The following is a 21,616-nucleotide window of genomic DNA, read 5'->3' as shown; positions in this document are numbered from 1 at the left end:
TGCGCTCCGCCCCCGCGAGGGCGGGCGTTGGGGCTCGAACGCTGCGGGGGGGCACGTGACGCGAGAGGCAGCGGCAGCTGCTCTGCCGCGCGCTCTTCCTCCTGCTTCCCCAGGCAGGCTCCTGGCTTGAGGCTCTAGTGCGCCTCGGCGCTGCAGCTGCGTGCTGAGTCCCAACCGCCGCCACGCGGAGCGGCACCGGCCTCGCGTCTACACTAGGGCCTCGCCCCGGAAGAGCAGCGTAGTGTAGAGTGGTGCTGCGACTGAGTGAGTCACTGGGCTAGTGAGTGAGTGGGCGGCAGCCCAAGGGAAATACCCTTGTCCCAGGACAGAAGCCTGGGGGAGGTGCGGTGAAAGCTGCTTTTCCCGTGTGTCTCAAGGGTCCCTTGGTGCCAGCTGGCGTGGAGCACCCCAGGACATCAGGTTTACAGTGGTACCCTGGGCCTGGCGTCTATTGGTCCACCAAAGAATGTTAGTAAGGTCGCTAATGAAAGCTTATGTCTGACTGATAAATCCTTGCCCATAAAGAAATACCTGAGGAGTTTGTGCTTTAAGTCTCAGAAAGGTAACCTGCATTGCATAAGAATGGCCATAGGGGATCAAACCAAAGGTCCAGCTAGCCCACTATCTTGTCTCTCAACAGTGGCCAAAGCCAGATGACCCAGATGGAATGAACAGTACAGTTAATCATCAAGTGATCCCTCTCCTATCACCCATTTCCAGTTTCTGACAGAGGCTAGGGAGACCAATCCTATCCATCCTGGTTAGCAAATATTGATGGACCTAACCTTCATGAATTTATCTAGTTCTTTTTTTAACCCTGTTACAGTACTGGTTTTCACAATCTCCTGTGGCAAGGAGTTCCACAGGTTACCTGTGTTGCATGAAGAAATACTTCCTTTTGTTTGTTTTAAATCTGCTACTTCTTAATTTCATTTGGTGACCCCTAATTCTTATGGGAACAAGTAAATAACTTTTTATTGTTCATTTTCTCCATACCAATTATCAGAGCTTACCAAACCGCGGTGAGCCCTGCTTGCCAGCCACGCTGTCCGGCAATCTGCGCATGCACAGATCGCCGGAACCCGGCTCTTCTGGGTTGTAATCTACTCACTACAGGCGAGTAGATTGTATTATTTGTCGAGCTCTGCCAATTATGATTTTATAGACCATTATTATAGCCCTCTTTAGTCTCTACTTTCCTAAAATGAAAAATTCCAATCTGTATGGAGTAATCTAGATGTGGGTGTAGCATGCATTTGCACAGGCAGTAAAATATTCTGTTCCTTTTTTTAATGATTCCTAACATTCTGTTTGTTTCTTTGATTGCTGCTGCACATTGAAGGGATGTTTTCAGAGAACTATCCACAATGACTATGTTTTCAGAGAACTATCCAACATCTCTCTCGTGAGGGGTAATAGCTAAATTAGTCCCCATCATTTTGTATGTGTAGCTGGGATTATTTTTTCCATGTACTTTACTTTGCATTTATCAACATTAAAATTCATTTGCCATTGTTTTGCCCAATCACTTAGTTTGGTGAGTTCTTTTTGAAGCTCTTCACAGTCTACTTTGGTCTTAACTATCTTGAGCAGTTTGGTATCATCTGCAGATTTTGCCACCTCATTGTTTACCCCTTTCTCCAGGTCATTTATAAATATGTTGAATAGGATTGTTCCCAATATGGACCCTTGGGGGAGTTACCTCTCTCCATTCTGAAAACTGACCATTTATTCCTACCCTGTGTTTACTGTCTTTTAACCAGTTATCAGTCCATGAGAGGACCTTCCCTCTTATCCCATGACAACTTTACTTTACTTTAGTTTAGAGCTTTTGGTAAGGGACCTTGCCAAAGGCTTTGTGGAAATCTAAGTACACTATATTCATGGGATCCCCTTTGTCCACATGTTTGTTGGCCCCCTCAAAGAACTCCAGTAGATTAGTAAGGCATGATTTCCCTTTACAGAATCCATGCTGACTTTTCTCCAACAAATTATGTTCATCTGTGTGTCTGCCAATTCTATTCTTTGCTACAGTTTCAACTAATGTGCCCAGTATTGACATTACACTTACTGGTCTGTAATTGCCAGGAGCACCTCAAGAGCCTTTTTAAAATATTAGTGTTACATTAGTTATCTTCCAGTCATTAGGTACAGAAGCTGATTTAAAGCATAGGTTACAAACCACAGTTAATAGTTCCATAATTTCATATTTGAGTTCTTTCAGAACTCTTGGATGAATGCCATCTGGTCCTGGTGACTTGTCACTGTTAAATTTATCAGTTTGTTCCCAAACCTCCGCTAATGACACTTCAATCTGGGACGATTTCTCAAATTTGTCACCTAAAAAGAATGGAGGAATGGCTCACGTTTGGGAATCTCCCTAACATCCTCAGTCATGAAGACCGAAGTAAAGAGTTTATTTAGTTTCTCTTCATGGTCTTATTGTCTTTAAGTGCTCCTTTAGCATCTCAGTTGTCCAATGGTGACCCCACTGGTTGTTTAGCAGGCTTCCTGCTTCTGATGTACCTAAAAGCATTTTGTTATCACTGTTTGAGGTTTTGACTAGCTGTTCTTCAGTAGTGAAAATACACATATCTCTCAGTGGGTAGATGCGCAAACTAAGTATTAGGGTTCACAATGAAAAATCACAGTCTGAGCTAAATTCAATTAATTGACTAATCAAATAGTCGATGCAATTTGCATCAATTATTTGATTAGTCGATAAGGGCGCATTCGCCTTTCAAGTATACCAACAGCCCCAGGGCTGTAGCTACACTTCAAAGAAGAAAACATTGTGGGCTTGGGGCCAGCGAGGTACCCAAGCAGTCCCCCTCTGGCTTCGTGCAACTGCAGCGTTTCAAAGTGGCAGCACCACATTGAGCCCCAGGTCAGCTGTAACTCAGTGTACACACATATATCTTAAACAGTGATGCAAAACTGATCACTTAAATATGTGAGGATTTTACAACATCTAAGAGGGTATACTGTGTAATACATTTTTTGTTAGTCTTTATGGTGCTGCAAAACTATTATTTTTTCAGTTTTTTCAGTTACAAACTAACATAGCTATCCCTCTGGAATGTCTAAACTGATGGGCTGTGTCTAGACTGGCCAGTTTTTCTGGAAAATCAGCCACTTTCCGGAAAAACTTGCCAGCTGTCTACACTGGCTGCTTGAATTTCCGCAAAAGCACTGACGATCTCATGTAAGATTGTCAGTGTTCTTGCGGAAATACTATGCTGCTCCCGTTCGGGCAAAAGTCCTTTTGCGCAAAACTGATATTTTTTCTCTCCTAATATTGTTGCAAAACCAGGTAATGAGAAATTTCTTACTCTTTTCTGCAGCTGTTTTGCATATTTGCATTCTTTAAGTCAATAAAAGTCCTATTTAAAATTTGTTTTCCATGTGGCTATGGGCTTGAAATGTTATGTTTTGCCATGCCAGGCAAAGTGTTCCAATTGCTTTCGCTGTACAGCTAGAGTTCTGATTTTGGAAAAGGTAGCCAAATTAGGACAACTACACTGGATACCTGCTCTTCTAGTCTGAACCAATTATCCAATGAACAATATTTCACAGTAGTTTCTTACTTGAAAAATGGGGATAAACATCTAAGTCTTATGAACGGTATATATAAGCTTTAATATACACCTGTTATCATAAATGTCCAAGTGTGATGCACCTGCTCACCACATATCTGGCTCAAACGCATATAGATCTTTATCTGTTTTCCTGTAAACATAATATTTAAAAGGAATAATATTCTGTATTAATTGTTTCAAGGATGGTATAGATACAGACAAAGCAGGGCTGGTAGCAGGAGCCCTGCAGGCTGGGACCCAGGATCCCACTTATTCAGTTAACCGGTTAAACGTTACCCTAATGTTTAACCAGATAACTGATTAATCAAGATTTTACATCCCTAGCGGGGAGCTGGGAACACTGTAGTCAGGGCAGTGCTGAGAGGATGGCTGCCCCTTTTGGGAGTGCAGGGCTCAGTAAGGCTGTCAGGTCCTCTGGTGCTGTGTAATAAAGAAAAGTATGAATCCTCAGTTAATCTAACACAATAGAATGTATACTTTCTCCTTAGGGACAATGACCTTAATCAATGAACTCCAGTTCCCACGTTCCCCAAAAACATCTCTCTGTAGTGATCAGGCCCTTTCATTTGGGCACACATAGATTATTGTTACCTATAAGCCATCATTAAAACTAGCACAGCTTAAAGAGCTGGCTGGTGAAGTGGATAGACCGGTATGGCAGGGATCTGAGGCACAGTCTAATCTCCAGCAAAACTCTCTGGTTTAGGCAGAAGGGTAACACAGTGACTTATGGTTCTGGGCTGCTCTAAGGAGCATGTCACAGTCCCATTCTTGGATGGCTCCTGGGCCATCCAAGTGATTACTACTACTAATAATGTGTGTAAACCACCCCCTTTCAATAGTGTGGTCACATTATATAATTGAATATTTGAAAATAGTCACTTCTTTTTGTTTGCAGTAAGCCCACTTTTACACAGTATCATCAGCACCTTTGGGATGGTCTCACAGTGCTCTTCATCACTAGCTCCCATGACTAATATACTGTCCAACAACACTGAGCATTAGGGAACTCTGTAATACCTGTGCCATGGCTCACTGCCAAATAGCAGGTGCAGATGCTTTCCCAAGCATTAGCCTATTATACCAATGTAAGTCCTTCCGTGCATTAATTTGGATTTACCTTTGTAACTGTCTTCAGTCTCCATTTATAGGTAAATTTCAGGGAGGTTGATCTCGGGAAAATGCTTTCCACTTTCTAATAAGACCAATATATTCTCTGTTCTAGGTAATGGCTAGTGAGTTGCATGCAGTGCTAGGTAACCCTGAAATCAGCACTACTATGGATACCCCATTCTTTTTTATTACTGGCAGTCTAGTGCTGTGTCTACACTGGGTCACTTATTCCGGAAAATCAGCCGCTTTTCCGGAATAAGCTGCGAGCTGTCTACACTGGCCCTTGAATTTCTGGAAAAGCAATGATGCTCTACTGTACAAAATCAGCCGCTATTCCGGAAAAACTATTCTGTTCCCGCTCGGGCATAAGTCCTTATTCTGGAACACTGTTCCGGAAAAGGGCCAGTGTAGACAGCCCAGTAGTCTTTTCCGGAAAAAAGCCCCGATCGCGAAAATGGCGATCGGGGCTCTTTTCCGGAAAAGCGCGTCTACATGGGCCAGAGACACTTTTCTGGAAAAAGTGCTTTTCCGGAAAAGCAGCCTGCCAATGTAGACGCTCCTTTTCCGGAAAAACTGAAAATGGAATAATATTCCGTTTTGAGCAGTTCCGGAAATTCATGCCAGTGTAGACACAGCCTAGGGCTACGTCTACACTGGCTCCATAAAATGGAATAGTCATGCAAAGCAGGTAAGCCCTTTTCCGGAGGATCTCTTATTCCTACTTTCAAGAACTTTCAAGAACTTTCAAGAAAAGGGCTTTATTCCAGAGGATCGCGCCAGTCTAGACGCTTTTTTCCGGCTTTTCCCCAAGCCGGAAAAAAAGCGGCGGACATGTTTATTTAAATCCGTGGGGGATATTTAAATCCCCCGCGGATTTCCCTATTCTGACTTACCTGCTTTGCATGACTATTCCGTTTTATGGGGCCAGTGTAGACATAGCCTAGGTGTGTTCTATTTGCTCTGGATAATCTGTATAGAGTTTCAGAGCTCTGTAAATGCTAACTTTCTGCTTCTACAATTGGCTGTACCATAAAAAGCACTGCATGATCTTTGCGAAAATTAGGAATTGCTCTTATAACAGGTTTTTTAATCAGTGTTACTAGAGTTACAAGAGTACCTTGTTTCCCTATATAGGACCTGATCCTGTATTCCCTACACACCCAGTCTCACTGTAGTCAATGTGAGTTTTGGGTGTGTGTGGAATGCAGGTGTGAAGCCTAGATGGGCATGAGTCTTGTTACTTAATTCCCATTTAAGTAGGTGTTGCATAGCTACAATCCTGCCCTCAAAATAGTCTGAGAATAAACTTTGTCTTTAGAGCTTGTTAAATGGAACTTGTAAACATTTATTAAACCACACCTAAACCTGGCTCATGGTGCATGAAGCTATAAGAGGCAGGGAATGATGTTTATTCTACTCCTGGAGTTCTTGAAATTATTAAATAAAATTATTGATCTTAGGTTTCTAGTATTGTCCTTGATATGTTGTATCATATAGCAAAATACAGATAAGCATCTATGTTTTAATGGGGTTGCATCTCAAAGCACTCATAAAAGCAGAGGCTTAGTCAGATTACTGTGCAATTGCAGACTTTAAAATGACAACAGTACAGCTGATAACAATTACATAAAGCCTTTTCCTTTAATACTTAAGTCACTCAAAGCCTGACCCTGCTGTTCCATGGGCATGAAGCCATCCAAGGCTATGTCTAGACTGCAGGCTTCTTGTGCAAGAAACTTTTATTGGAAGAGATCTTTCGCAAAAACTTCTTGTACAAGAGTGCATCCACTCTGCAAAAGTGCATCGAAAAAGTGATGGGCTTTTGCGAAAGAGCATTCAGACTGCATGGACGTTCTCTCTCGAAAATAAGCTCTGATTGATATGCACAGAATGGCCACCAGGGCACATGTGCTTTTCCCTTTCCTCTTTTTGAGCCAAAAAACCCTCTTACCTGTCCACACACACCTTTTTGCAAAAGAGCTCTTTCTCAAAAAGGTGTTCTTCCTTGTAGAATGAGGAATACCTCTGTCGGAAAAAACCCTCTGATTTTTAAAAAATTTTTCCCGCAAAAACACACTTGAGGTGTGGATGCTGGGCGAATTTTTTCAGAAAGATGGCTGTTTTTTCCGAAAAAATTCTGTAGGGTAGACATAGCCTAAACCTCCAAGGCCCAGTTGGCCTATGCACACCTGGAGGAATAAAGAGAAAGGATGCACCCATGTCCAGCATCCAGTAAGCTGAACCACCCAACCTGGCCTCTTCCCCAAAACAGAGTATGGCCTTTAATGCTCCATTTCTACCAGAGCTATCCTTAGGATTTATGGTGCCCTACAAGCATTATTCAACCGGTGCCCCCCTGTTCCACTGAATGCAGGCCCCTAGCTGGTGCCACCAACCCCCAATGTGTCAGAACACTGCCCATTACTGACATATACCAAGCTAGAGCTTCATATGCAGCAGCTGTTGGGTCAAGGCAAGCTTCATGCTGCCACATGGGGACTGCGTCTTAGCAGATCCCAAGGCCCTCCTGTAGCCCTGACCCAATCCTGGCTCAGCACGGGCATTCTGACAGGCAGTAACAATAGTAAAACAAAGGTGGATAGGAGTGTGTAGGCAAGCCAGTGTGTTGGGGAGCATGAGACCATGAATGTAACTCATGAGAGGCAGAGTGTATGTGAGTGTGAGAGCCAGTCTGTGGGTGCGTCTAGACTGGCAAGATTTTGCGCAAAAGTGACTGCTTTTGTGCAAAAACTTGCCAGCTGTCTACACTGGCCGCTTAAATTTGCGCAAGAGCACTGACTTTGTAATGTACAAAATCAGTGCTTCTTGCGGAAATACTTTCACGCTCCCACTCAGGAAAAAGCCCTCTTGCACAAAGAATACTTGCGCAAGAGGGCCAGTGTAGACAGGGAAGAACTGTTTTGCGCAAAAAAGCCCCGATGGCTAAAATGGCGATCGGGGCTTTCTTGTGCAAAATCGCGTCTAGACTGGCCACGGATGCTTTTGCGCAAAAGCACTTTTTGCGCAAAAGCATCCATGCCAATCTAGACGTGCTTTTGCGGAAATACTTTTAAGGGAAAAACTTTTCCATTAGAAGTATTTCCGCAAAATCATATCAGTCTAGATGTAGCCTGTGTGTGTAAGTTAGGGCAGTGTGAAAGATACTTTAAGTCTCTGCCTCTGGATCCCTGCCCTGCTCACCGTGGCTTCCCCCCATCCACCACTGCTGACTCACAGGAAAGTTTCTGTCCTTCTACAAGGTAGGTTGCAAAGGAGGGACTCTGCTTCAACTGGCGTGGGGCTGTGCTGTGGCACTGCCAGTGACTATCTGACTGTGCTACTATGAGATCTCCAGGTCTGGGACAGCAGCACTGGAGGCTGGAACCTTCAGCCAGTCAGCTGAGGAAGGTGAGAGGGAGGGGACAAGGAGAGGCCCATCAGTCCAGCCTTGGGGAGAGGCTGGAGAAGAGAGGATCCCAGCTGTGGCTAGTGAGAGGAATAGGGGCCCACATTTTGGGGTGCCCTATGCAGTTGCATATAGTGTGTATGCCCTAAGGATAGCCTTGATTTCCATGAATGGCAATAGGAGTCACAGGGGAATGAATAGGGACAGAGCTAATGGAAACTCCTTAGTCTTCTAGACTTGAATAAGGTCACATTATATTCCTGGTTCTGTGTATAATTCATTGCAAAGCAATCAGGCTGCTGGGCCTGATGCTTCATTATTACTAGGAATGTTTAGGAATTAAGGATGTAAAATCCTGTTTAATAGGTTAACCGGTTATGTTTAACCAGTTCACTGATTAAAGGGGGAGGGCACTCCAACTCAATGGCCCATCACAGGCAGGGGCTGCTCCGGCTGGCCCCACAACGGGCGGGGTGCAGCCCCTACTGATTAACTGGTTAACCATTCACACTTTCAATCCCCTACCAGCTGACAACCTAGGGCTATTGGCTTTACACATAGAAGAACTGCTCTGTGGAGCAGGTTTTTGACCACAGTGATTAGTTCGGTATGCCAGCATTGCCAGCGATACAAGCAATACCTTTTCTGGAGATAGGGAAAGTAAATACTATGTACAGTCATGTATACAACAAGAATCAGACAAGTGTGTTGAGACTGTAGTGATTTCATTGCAGGCTCACAAGATGGGTCAGTTACATACTTTTGGCACCACACTAGACTGTAATGTTTATTATTATATCCTCCTTTCCATGGGGAAAAAATGCCGGGCCAAATCCTGCCTTTGGCTTATGAGGCAGTAAAGTGTCAGACAGCCAAAGAAGCCACCCCATAGCTGCTTATGCAAGAGCAAAATGGTGGTGGGGGGGGGGGGGTAGGAGCGCTCCACATCCATTCTGCTAGTGGTGGCTAATACTGAGAGCAACATGGGAAAGGTAATGGGAATGAGACTGTAAAGCAGTGCACTCTCTGTCTCTCTTGGGCAGGCTTATTCAGGAGACCCAAACTCTCCCACTTTCCTCCAGCCCCTGACTGGATCTGTAGTTCTATTATAATGGGGAGATGGGCCAAATTTGTGTGATGCTATAACTCTGTATGCCTGCTTTCCTCACCACCACGTTTGCAGTCCTTACAGTGCCCATGGGCACCAAGTACACCCAGACCATGGTGAGAAGCCGAGCAGGGAGCACTGTCAGCCCCCTATTTCCCAGGAGATAGAAAGATTGGATCTAGATTTTAGGTGATTCCCAGGGAAGTAGAGAAACAGAAAGATGAAGCAGTTTGGGGCTTTCAGAATAGCATGGCATTGGGGATGATGTGCTTCATCCTCACGCCACTCTGGGTAGCAGCAAGGGGCTGTGTGAGGGACATGGAAAACAGAGCTGGGTGTGGGGCAATGTTGGGGAAAAAGCATAGGGCTGGGTGTGGGCAGCTGAAAAGGGGTGCATTTAGAGCTGGGTGCAATGGAGAGCATGGTACACAGAGGCAATATGAGAGCGCTTAGAATGGGCTGGGGGAGTGACAGAGGGAACACCTAGGCTGGGGTTGTGCAGAGGGTGGCAGCAGGTGGGCCATGTGTGGTAATGGCAGTGGGAGAGAGCTTGGGGCAGGTGGGTAGTGTGTGGGGATGGCTGTGGCAGGGGGCAGGGCGGGGGGAGGGAGAGAGCTTTATAATATTAAAGAGGGAAACTGCTGGGTTATTTTCTCCCTAGTCTAAGCGCCATGGGTGGAGCAGGCTTCATCCTGTGGGGACTCAGCACAGAGGGCAGGGCTGTAGGTAGGGCTGGGAGAGGCACCAACTGCCCATTCAGTCAGTGGCAGATCAACACCCTGAGAGTTGGAGAGCTAGTAGGAGCTCATAAATGAGCTGCTCACATCCCTCAGTCTCCTATGCTGCATCAGCCCTCTCCTGGCAGCTGGACCAACACAGTCTGTGAGAGCAACTGCTTTCCTAGAGTCCAAATAACTGCCTAGTGCAGGCCATGCTGTGGAAATGATCCACTCCCAACCCCTTCCTGTGCTTGTCAGGGGAGCTTCCAGTCCCTGTACACCAGCCTCAGTGGGATTCATTCTGCTGATGGAAGTGCTTCTCATCCTTCACAGAAGAAAGGGGCTTGTTTTATGGCAGGGACAGTCCTCCCCCTCAACTCTATGGCTATGTCTAGACTGGCATGTTTTTCCGGAAATGCTTTTAACGGAAAAGTTTTCCGTTAAAAGCATTTTCGGAAAAGAGCGTCTAGATTGGCATGGACACTTTTCCACAAAAGCACTTTTTGCGGAAAAGCGTCCATGGCCAATCTAGATGTGCTTTTCCGCAAAAAAGCCCCGATTGCCATTTTCGCCATCGGGGCTTTTTTGCGGAAAACAGAACACAGCTGTCTACACTGGCCCTTTTGCGCAAAAGTTTTGCATAAAAGGGACTTTTGCCCAAACGGGAGCAGCATAGTATTTCCACAAAAAGCACTGATTTCTTACAGTAGGTAGTCAGTGCTTTTGCGGAAATTCAAGCAGCCAGTGTAGACAGCTGGCAAGTTTTTCTGGAAAAGCGGTGGAAAACTGGCCAGTCTAGACACAGCCTATATGTTTGAAGGCGCATGGGGCACTGACTTTTCCGTTATTGAGCTTGCTGCCTTTTTGGCTGAATTTTGATTTTGTTCCATTAGCCAAGCAGTAGGACTTTGCTCCATTAGCTTTGGTCAGCCAGGCAAGAATCTGCCCATGCTTGCCTTGTATAAGGACAGGACATATGTGGTAATCAGGCTGATCTCTGTGACTTACAAGCTTAGGTGCTCATTATCATGCTAGAACAAATTCAGAGCTGCATCTAAACTGGTGTCACTTCCACCTTTTTCCAGTCTTCAGCTAAAGCAACAGCAGCATATACATCCTTACACTGAAATTCTGCTGTGTAATTTATACCTCCTTACATATCACTTTGAATTCAGCCGTTTCTCTTGCCTTTAGCTTCTGACTCTGAAAAATTGTTCATAATATTCTCTATGAAAGACTAAACTGTGAAAAGTGGAATAAATTGTTCACATCTTAATAATGCATTAAGCATTGCTCTTACCTTCTATCTACTTTTAAAAGGCTGTATTATATAGCTGCTGTTTTGAAGTCAAAAGAAAGAGAAGTATTAAGAAAGTATAAATGTTCCAAACAAATATTTGATCAAAACAAACAGTCCCTGCAGCTGAAAAGTGGTATAAAACTGAGGCACAGTCGCACAGTACAGACCAAGTGCTACATGTGTCATTTCCTCATCTCTGGAATTACTCATGATTATGAATCATCTCATGTTTTAATCAGTAATTTCACACATAATCTGCCTCTAGTGGGTATTGGAAGCTATACTATGAAACTTAAAGAGAGTACATAAAGAGAGTTTTCTTTCTGTTTACGATTGTTTCTATTTTGGCAGAGCAGCTGGTATGTCTCTAGAATACAGTCATCATTGTTATCTTTTCTGACATAGTGAAGGATCGCTACATGCTTTTTATAATGATTAATTCATGCCAGAAGTTTTTCCTAAAAAAAACCCCACATACTGAATTGTGATCTAATCTATCATATGAGTTTTATATATGTTCTCTCTCTCTTTGTAATTATTTTTTATTAAATAGTAGGTAGCTCACAGCAGAAAACAATGCTCCATATTTGTCATCTGAAGTGGGTTGTACCAACAAAAGCTCATGATACTATTTATATATTTTTATTAGTCTCTAAGATGGTATAGGACCATTGTTTTTTAAAAATTTTTGTTTTGTTTTATTTTTAACTGAAGATAGTGTTTTGGCAGGAAATGAATTATGTGGTTGGGGTAAAGACAGGTTTCACCCTGTTAACAATGCTTGGTATCTGGTTTCCAATTCCTTATAAGGAAAGGAGACTTACTCCAAGTCATGTATTAGGCGGATGGAGCTTCCGCTTGAGAGGGAGCACATAAGGAGTGGCTCTGAACAGGCTGTGACACAGAAAGCTTCAAAGTTCGGAGAATGGATTGAGAACCTAGCCTAGAGGCTATAGTCTAATCTCCATGCAGGAAACAAAGAAGTTTCACGGACTTTAGTGGGAGTTACCAGTATACCCTGGAGAAAGAAAAGGGTCTCTGATACCAGGTCTCTGATAAACAATATTAGCAAGCAGAAACTATATTTATTAACAGGTAAGGCTGTGGTAGATTACACTTCATGTACTGAAAATCTTACAAGCACAGAAAGGCAAGTTTAAGGGGAAAGACTTATGCATCTCCTTCCACATTCACATTGCCTACCACCATCCATACTCTGAAATGACCTTACTGTCTTTGAGTGCTCTGTTAGCATCTCGATCATCCAGTGACCCTACTCGTTGTTTAGCAGGCTTCCTGCTTCTGATGTACTTTACAAAACATTTTGCTATTACTTTTTTTGAGTTTTTGGATAGCTATTCTTCAGACTCATTGTTTTACACCTAATTTGACTTAATGTATACCCCTTTCTATTTTCCTCCCTAGGATTTAACTTCCACTTTTTACATGATACCTTTTCATCTCTCCCTGTTTCTTTTATTTGGCTGTTAAGCCACAGTGGCACTTTTTAGTTTTCTTACTGTGGTTTTTAATTTGGGGCATACATTTAAGTTGGGACTTTACTATGGTGTCTTTGAAAAGTTTCCATGCAGCTTGCAGGGATTTTACTTTTGGCACTGTACCTTTTAATTTCTGTTTAACTAACCATCTCATTTTTGTGTCGTTCCCCTTTCTGAAATTAAATGCCACAGTGTTGGGCTGCTGTGGTGTTTTTCCCACCACAGGAATGTTACATTTTATTACATTATGGTCACTATTTCCAAGAGGTCCATCTATGCTTACCTTTTGGACCAGATCCCGTGCTCTACTTACGACTAAATCAAGAATTGTCTCTGATGATAGGAAGAAGTGGTTTTTAGCCACGAAAGTGCATAATATTATATATTTGTGCTAGTTTCTAAGGTGCCACAGGACTACTTGTTGGTTTTTTTTAAGTTGTGCGAGATAGTTAAGACTAAAGCAGACTGTGAAGCGCTTCAAAGGAATCTCACAAAACTAGGTGATTGGGCAACAAAATGCCAAATGAATTTAATGTTAATAAATACATAATAATGCACATTGGAAAAAATAATCCCAACTATACATACAAAATGAGTGAGAGAGAGATCTTGGAGTTATTGTGGTTAGTTCTCTGAAAACATCCACTTAATATGCAACAGCAGTCAATAAAGCAAACAATGTCAGGAATCATTAAAAAATGGATAGAGAATAAGAGAGAGAATATTGTACTGCCTGTATAAATCCATGGTACACCCACATAATGAATAGGCATGTAAACGAATAGTCGACTAACCAATAAACCTAGGCTTATCGGTTAGTCAAAACTAGTCATAGTCCCCCCCCCCCACCCCACTCTGCTGCTCTGTGTCAGAGGCAGCAAGAGGGGGAAGCAGGAGCCAGTGCTAGGGGTAGCCGGGATGCTGTGTCAGTGGCAGAAGTCCGGCGGGGGGGCCAGGGGAGGCTGCCTCAGGGGGAAGCAGGAGCTAGTGCTGGGGGTAGCCGGGGTGTCAGGCAGAAGTACGGCAGGGGGTCAGGGGAGGCTGCCTCCATCTGTGCTGGGCCCAGGCTTACTATGGACAGAGGCTGCTCCACATCCCATGCTCCAGCCAAGGAGGCTGTCCAGCTCAGCCCCAGCTCGCATTAGGTCCAGAAACTACCCCTGCTGCAGCTCTGCAGGTTAAATGAACTAAGATCCAGACTGGCAGGCAGCTGAGCTCTTTGTACATTTAAGCTGCAGAGCTGCAGTGGGAGTAGGTCCCAGACCCGGCGAAAGCTGGGACTGAGTCGGGCTGCCTTCCCTTATCAACTAATCGAGGAGTCAGAAATTCTATCGACTACTTGATTAGCCAATTAACCGCACCTTAACATCCCTATTCATGGATACTGTGTACAGATGTGGTCGCTTCACCTCAAAAAAAGATATCTTGGTATTGGAAAAGGTTCAGAAAAGGGCAACAAAAATTATTAGGGGTTTGGAACAGGTGCCATATGAAAGGAGACTGGCACTTTTCAGATTAGAAAAGAGGAGACTAAGTGGGGGATATGATAGAGGTCTATAAAATCATGTCAGGCATGTAGAAAGTGAACAAAGAAAAGTTATTTACTTGCTCCCATAACATAAGAACTAGGTGTCACTAAATGAAATTAAGAGGTAGCAGGTTTAAAACAAACAAAAGGAAGTAGTTTTTCATGCAACACAGTCAACTTGTGGAACTCTTTGCCAGAGGGTGTTGTGAAGACCAGGACTTTAACAGGGTTCAAAAGAGAACTAGATAAATTCATGGAGGATAGGTCAATCAATATTAGCCAGAATGGGTAAGAATGGTATTCCTAGCATCTGTTTGTCAGAGGCTGGAAATGGGTCACAGGAGAGAGATTACTTGAGTCATGTCTACACTAGGAGATTATTTTAAATTTACTAAATTTGGCTTCTGAGCACTTGCTTACATAAATTCAAAAGTTCTGTGTCCTCACTATGTGGAAGAATTGAATGTAGTCCAAGGCAGGCTTTGTGAATGTGGATGCTCTGCCTTGGACTCAGAGCCCCAGGAAGCACTCTTGAATGGTGTTTGTAGCCCCTGTCTGCAATGGAACCCAACTAGATAGGAGGCACTTGCATTTCTCTGTGCAGCAGTGTTTGGGGGTCAGAGAGGGACAGCAGGATGTTCTTTGTCTTTCTTCCTCACAAAGGAAAGCTAAAATAGTAAAGTTGTAATGCTGCTCTGCAGCATGTGGTGATTATTATTTTTTCCTTCCCATTTCCATGGACTCTTCCTGCACCAAACTCCAGTTATGCCAGACAGTCCATTCTACATGTTCATGGGGGCATTTGCAAACATTAACTACTTCATTAATTTAAAACCAAATGTTTTCACAGATAACACTAGTTCATCATCATCATCATCAACCATAGGCTCAACGCCCATTGGTGTTCGATGCCTCCCTCACTATTTCCTTTCATCTTTCCCTGTCCAATGTGGAGTTGCTTAGTTTCTGTAGACTAGTTCCATACCAATCTATTATATCATCTACCCCATTGTCTGTGAGGTCTGCCTTTCTTATTCAGACCATCCAGTACGCCCAATACCAGGGTCTTCACTTTTTTCTCATTGTTCATTCTGCAGATATGCCCGAATAGCTGTACCTTCTGTTGTATAACCTTCTGCAGTATGTTCTCTTTCTGCTGTATCTTCCTATATAATTCCTCATTGGTGACCTTCTGCATCCATCCTATTCTCAGGATCTTTCTATAACAGCTCCTCTCGAACACCAATATTCTTCTCTTCGAATCTTTCGTTATCACCCATGTCTCATATCCTTATAGCATGCTGCTAAATACACACGTTTTCAAGACACTCAGCTTCATTCCTAAGTTAATTGCTTTACTTATTCATCAGATTTCATTCGTATTGTTGTTTAACAATTGACACATTGACACTCATCTGACCAACCCTTCTCCTTTATCCAGGCTTGGGACTGGCATATAACTCCGCCATGAAGCCTCTAGGGGTTACAACACTAGTTGTCCTAGGATATATTTTCACTACAATTAAAATCTGTGGCTGGCCCTGAGAGGGGTTGGGGGAGGGGTCCCAAAACTCTTAACTGCAGCTGGAGCATGAATGTCTACAGTGCAATTAAACAGCCCATGGCCAAGTCAGCTCAGCAGTCACATGCCAGATTCAGGTTTTTAACTCAGGGTAGACATATCCCCAGAGGACCATTTACATGCTAAGTACAGATATTAAGTGAAACTACTTTGATTTATTAAAGCTATTATGAAGATACCAAATAGGCATTTTGTTTTGTAAACTTAACTAATAGAAGGCTTTTGTCTGAAACTTTCCAAAAAGAAAAGAAATCCAGACATGGAGATTTATCTCCCCAAAGACAACTTTTTCTCTCAACTAGTTATGAGTGCATGAAAGAACTTTATAGTGAACTATTATTTTGTAATCTTAACATCAGCATTCCCTTATGTACTGGTGCTCAAGCTACAGCCCATAGTAGAACACAGAACAACTCAAGGAGCTGAGAGAGAAGGCATCTGAGCCTTTGAAAAATCATGGGAGACAGGAGAGATTCCAGAGGACTGGAAAAGGGCAAATATAGTGCCCATCTATAAAAAGAGAAATAAGAACAACCCAGGAAACTACAGACCAATTAGTTTAACTTCTGTGCCAGGGAAGATAACGGAGCAAATAATTAAGGAAATCATCTGTAAACACTTGGAAAGTGGCAAGGTGATAGGGAACAGCCAGCATGGATTTGTAAAGAACAAATCATGTCAAACCAATCTGATAGCTTTCTTTAATAAGATAACGAGTCTTGTGGATAAGGGAGAAGCGGTGGATGTGGTATACCTAGACTTTAGTAAGGCGTTTGATACGGTCTCGCATGATATTCTTATCAATAAACTAGGTAAATACAACTTAGATGGGGCTACTATAAAGTGGGTGCATAACTGGCTGGATAACCATACTCAGAGAGTAGTTATTAATGGTTCACAATCCTACTGGAAAGGCATAACAAGTAGGGTTCCGCGGGGGTCTGTTTTGGGACTGGCTCTGTTCAATATCTTCATCAACGATTTAGATATTGGTATAGAAAGTACACTTATTAAGTTTGCAGATGAAGCCAAGCTGGGCGGGGTTGCGACTAATCTGGAGGATAGGGTCATAATTCAAAATGACCTGGACAAATTGGAGAAATGGTCTGAGGCAAACAGGATGAAGTTTAATAAAGACAAATGCAAAGTGCTCCACTTAGGAAGGAACAATCAATTTCATACATACAGAATGGGAAGCGACTGTCTGGGAAGGAGCATGGCAGAAAGGGATCTAGGGGTTATAATGGACCACGAGTTGAATATGAGTCAGCAGTGTGATGCTATTGCAAAGAAAGCAAACATGATTCTGGGATGCATTAACAGGTGTGTTGTGAGCAAGTCACGAGAAGTCATTCTTCCGCTCTACTCTGCACTGGTTAGGCTGCAATTGGAGTATTGGGTTCAGTTCTGGACACCGTATTTCAAGAAAGATGTGGAGAAATTGGAGAGGGTCCAGAGAAGAGCAACGGGAATGATTAAAGGTCTAGAGAACATGACCTATGAGGAAAGGCTGAAGGAATTGGGTTTGTTTAGTTTAGAAAAGAGAAGATTGAGGGGAGACATGATAGCAGTTTTCAGATATCTAAAAGGGTGTCATAAGGAGGAGGGAGAAAACTTGTTCATCTTGGCCTCTGGGGATAGAACAAGAAGCAATGGGCTTAAACTGCAGCAAGGGAGGTTTAGGTTGGACATTAAGAAAAAGTTCCTAACTGTCAGAGTAGTCAAACACTGGAATAAATTGTCCAGGGAGGTTGTGGAATCTCCATCTGTGGAGAAGTAGGTCCGCTAATTACTAAGGATGGAGTGGAGGTTAAGGATAATCTAGTAATGGCCCAATATTTGAACAAATACTTTGCTTTAGTCTTTAATGAGGCTAATGAAGAGCTTAGGGATAATGGTAAGTTAACAAATGGGACTAAGGATAAGGAGGTAGATATTACCATATCCGAGGTAAAAGCCAAACTTGAACAGCTTAATGGGAGTAAATCGGGGGGCCCAGATAATCTTCATCCAAGAATATTAAAGGAACTGGCACATGAACTTGCAAGTCCATTAGCAAAATTTTTTAATAAATCTCTAAACTCAGGGGTTGTACCATTTGACTGGAGAATTGCTAATATAGTTCCGATTTTTAAGAAAGGGAAAAAAAGTGACCCGGGTAACTATAGGCCTGTTAGTTTGACATCTGTAGTATGTAAGATCCTGGAAAAAATTTTGAAGGAGAAAGTAGTTAGAGACATTGAGGCTAATGGCAATTGGGACAAATTACAACATGGTTTTACAAAAGGTAGATCGTGCCAAACCAACCTGATCTCCTTTTTTGAGAAAGTAACAGATTTTTTTAGATAAAGGAAATGCAGTGGATCTAATCTACCTCGACTTTAGTAAGGCATTTGATACAGTACCACATGGGGAATTATTGGTTCAATTGGAAAAGATAGGGATTAATAGGAAAGTTGAGAAGTGGATAAGCAACCGGTTAAAGGGGAGACTACAGCGGGTCATATTGAAAGGTGAACTGTCAGGTTGGAGGAAGGTTACTAGCGGAGTTCCTCAGGGATCAGTTTTGGGGCCAATTTTATTTAATCTTTTTATTGCTGATCTTGGCACCAAAAGTGGAAGTGTTCTAATAAAATTTGAGGATGATACAAAGTTGGGAGCTATTGCCAATTCAGAAAAGGATTGGGATATCATACAGGAAGATCTGGATGATCTTGTAAATTGAAGTGATAGCAATAGGATGAAATTTAATAGTTAGAAGTGTAAGGTTATGCATTTAGGGATTAATAACAAGAATTTTAGTTATAAGCTGGGGACACATCAGTTGGAAGTAACAGAGGAGGAGAAGGACCTCGGAGTCCTGGTTGATTATAGAATGACTATGAGACGCCATTGTGACATGGCCGTGAAAAAGGCTAATACGATCTTGGGATGTATTAGGTGAGGTATTTCCAGTAGGGATAAGGAGGTGTTAGTGCCATTATACAAGGCATTGGTGAGACCCCATTTGGAATACTGTGTGCAGTTCTGGTCTCCCATGTTTAAGAAGGATGAATTCAAACTGGAACAGGTACAAAGAAGGGCCACTAGGATGTTCCGAGGAATGGAAAACCTGTCTTATGAAAGGAGACTCAAGGAGCTTGGCTTGTTTACTTTAACCAAAAGAAGGCTGAGGGGAGACATAATTGCACTTTTTAAATATATTAGAGGGATAAATACCAGGGAGGGAGAGGAATTATTTAAGTTTAATACCAATGTGGACACAAGAACAACTGGATATAAGCTGGCTAGTAGTAAGTTTAGACTTGAGATTAGACGAAGGTTTCTAACCATAAGAGGAATGAGGTTCTGGAACGGCCTTCCAAAGGAAGTAGTGGGGGCAAAAGATCTATCTGGTTTCAAGATTAAACTAGATGGGTTTATGAAGGGGATTGTTTGATGAGATAACATGATCTTGGTAACTAATTGACCATTCATTATCAGTGGGAAATAAGTCAGTGGAGGAATGATAGGAGTTACTATAGAGAACTTTCTGGGTGTCTGGCTGATGAGTCTTGCCCACATGCTCAGGGTTTAGCTGATCGCCATATTTGGGGTTGGGAAGGAATTTTCCTCCAGGGTAGATTGGCAGAGGCCCTGGAGGTTTTTCGCCTTCCTCTGTAGCATGGGGTACAGATCACAACTGGAGGATTCTCTGCATCTTGGGGTCTTCAAAGTATTTGAAGGCTTCAATATCTGAGATATAGGTGAGAGGATTATTCTAGGAGGGGTGGGTGAGATTTTGTGGCCTGCACTGTGCAGGGGGTCAGACTAGATGATCATAATGGTCCCTTCTGACCTTAAAGTCTATGGCTACGTCTACACTGGCCCCTTTTCCGGAAGGGGCATGTTAATTTCAGAGATCGTAATAGGGAAATCTGCGGGGGATTTAAATATCCCCCGCGGCATTTAGATAAAAATGTCCGCCGCTTTTTTCCGGCTTTTAGAAAAGCCGGAAAAGAGCGTCTACACTGGCCCCGATCCTCAAAGTAGGAATAAGATCCTCCGGAAAAGGGCGCTTTTTCCGGAGGATCGGGGCCAGTGTAGACGCTCTTTTCCGGCTTTTCTAAAAGCCGGAAAAAAGCGGCGGACATTTTTATCTAAATGCCGCGGGGGATATTTAAATCCCCCGCGGATTTCCCTATTACAATCTCTGAAATTAACATGCCCCTTCCGGAAAAGGGGCCAATGTAGACATAGCCTTTATGAGTCTATGAGATATTTAAGAGTAGGTTAGATAACTGTCTATCGGGGATGGTCTAGTATTTGGTACTGGCATGAGGGCAGGGGACTGGACTCAATGACCTCTTGAGGTCCCTTCCAGTCCTAGTATTCTATGATTCTATGATATCTGGGTTTTTTTTCCACACAGGCTTTCCAGATAGTTTGCAGCAGAGTAAAACATTGTGAAAACAGTGCAGGCCTGAGAAGCTGAAAGAAGAGGAAGTAGTCTCTGGAGAGAGTCCACAGAATGAAAGAACTAGTAAATCAATGGATGTTATGGTGGAACAAATTGAATGATTGGGCAGAATAAACTAAGAGTATCTGTAGCCTTATTGAGTCAGTGTTAGCTCATCTTCATTTCCCTTCTAAGTAAGGAGGGGATTTCCAAACCACTATTCTGTAAAGCATGCTGGCCAACTGACACATTTGCCCCTTTAAGCGCACTTCTTTAGTCACTGGGCTTTTCTGTATCTACCAGACCATAGTACTGCACAATACACACCTTATATGAAAGGACTCTTTATTCTGTGCTTTTTTTATTTAGAATTCCAAGCAAAAGAAGCTTCAGCCACACTAGTTTTACTAGGTAGAATGCACTTGCACCTCTCTGGAGTACTGGTGTGAAATTCCCAGTTTACAACAATCTGGGTTGCAGTAAAATAGTATTTATTAAGGCTAGAGACAGACAAATCATATTAAAACAAAATAATTTATGGAAGGCACAGCCAAATTAATTACCTCAGACACGTCATTCTAGTCTATATTATTAGCCTTTCAACACTGCTGGCTGATCAGATGTATTAGCTGGGTGGTGGGAGAAGTGGAATAATTTTGGTCCTCTGTACAGTAGTTATTACCCTCCATATCTATTATCATTCCATCTTCAGCTCTAGAGTTTTATATAATTTCCTCTTTCAAGAAGGCTTTGTTCATGCTAAACTTTTTCTTAAAATCTCTTATCAATATATTCACACTAGTTGCAAGAACAGTGGAGGCAGTGGCATTTTAACGCCTCTGGTTATGTCTTCTCTGCAGAGTTGAAATTATTTGTTTCAAATTAGCTTGTATTGAGCAAGAGAACAGCCACAGAATAACATGTGAGCTGCTGTGTGGTCCTCCTAGGGTATGTCTGCACTTCAAGCTGGACATGTTAGGACATATTGTACTCATGCTAGCTCTGGCCAAGGACAGAATGTAGCTGAAGCAGCACAAATGGCAAACTAATTCCCTGAGCATGTACCTAGTGTGTAGCAGGGGTTTTCAAACTTTGGGGCATTCCTTGTAAGAGTAAGCAGTTAGCTGGTCATGAGATGCTTTGTTTACCTGCACATCCACAAGCATGGCCACTTGCAGCTCCCAATGGCCATAGTATACCGTTCCTAGCCATAAGGAGTTGCAGGAAGCGGCGCAGCCTGAGCCATCATTTCCCGTGGCTCCCATTGGCCAGGAATGGTGAGCCACAGCCACTGGGAGCTACCAGCGGCCATACCTGTAGATGC

The 21,616-nt window shown here is 43.0% G+C and overlaps 2 long non-coding RNA genes across 2 annotated transcripts in view; both read left to right on the top strand.

Annotated features, from left to right (window-relative positions):
* Window positions 1-21,616, top strand: part of LOC149524180 (uncharacterized) — a 30,088-nt gene that overhangs the window by 168 nt on the left and 8,304 nt on the right. The gene's annotated exons all lie outside the window — the stretch shown is intronic.
* Window positions 29-20,449, top strand: LOC142829929 (uncharacterized). Its single transcript, XR_012904856.2, has 2 exons — window positions 29-264; window positions 20,266-20,449. It is a non-coding gene; the product is annotated as an uncharacterized LOC142829929 (long non-coding RNA).

This window comes from Pelodiscus sinensis, chromosome 6, assembly GCF_052426305.1.
Source record: "Pelodiscus sinensis isolate ZL-2025 chromosome 6, ASM5242630v1, whole genome shotgun sequence".
NCBI classification, from domain to species: domain Eukaryota; kingdom Metazoa; phylum Chordata; order Testudines; family Trionychidae; genus Pelodiscus; species Pelodiscus sinensis.
Note: the sequence above shows the minus strand (reverse complement) of the source record. Positions and strands in the feature narration are given on the sequence as shown.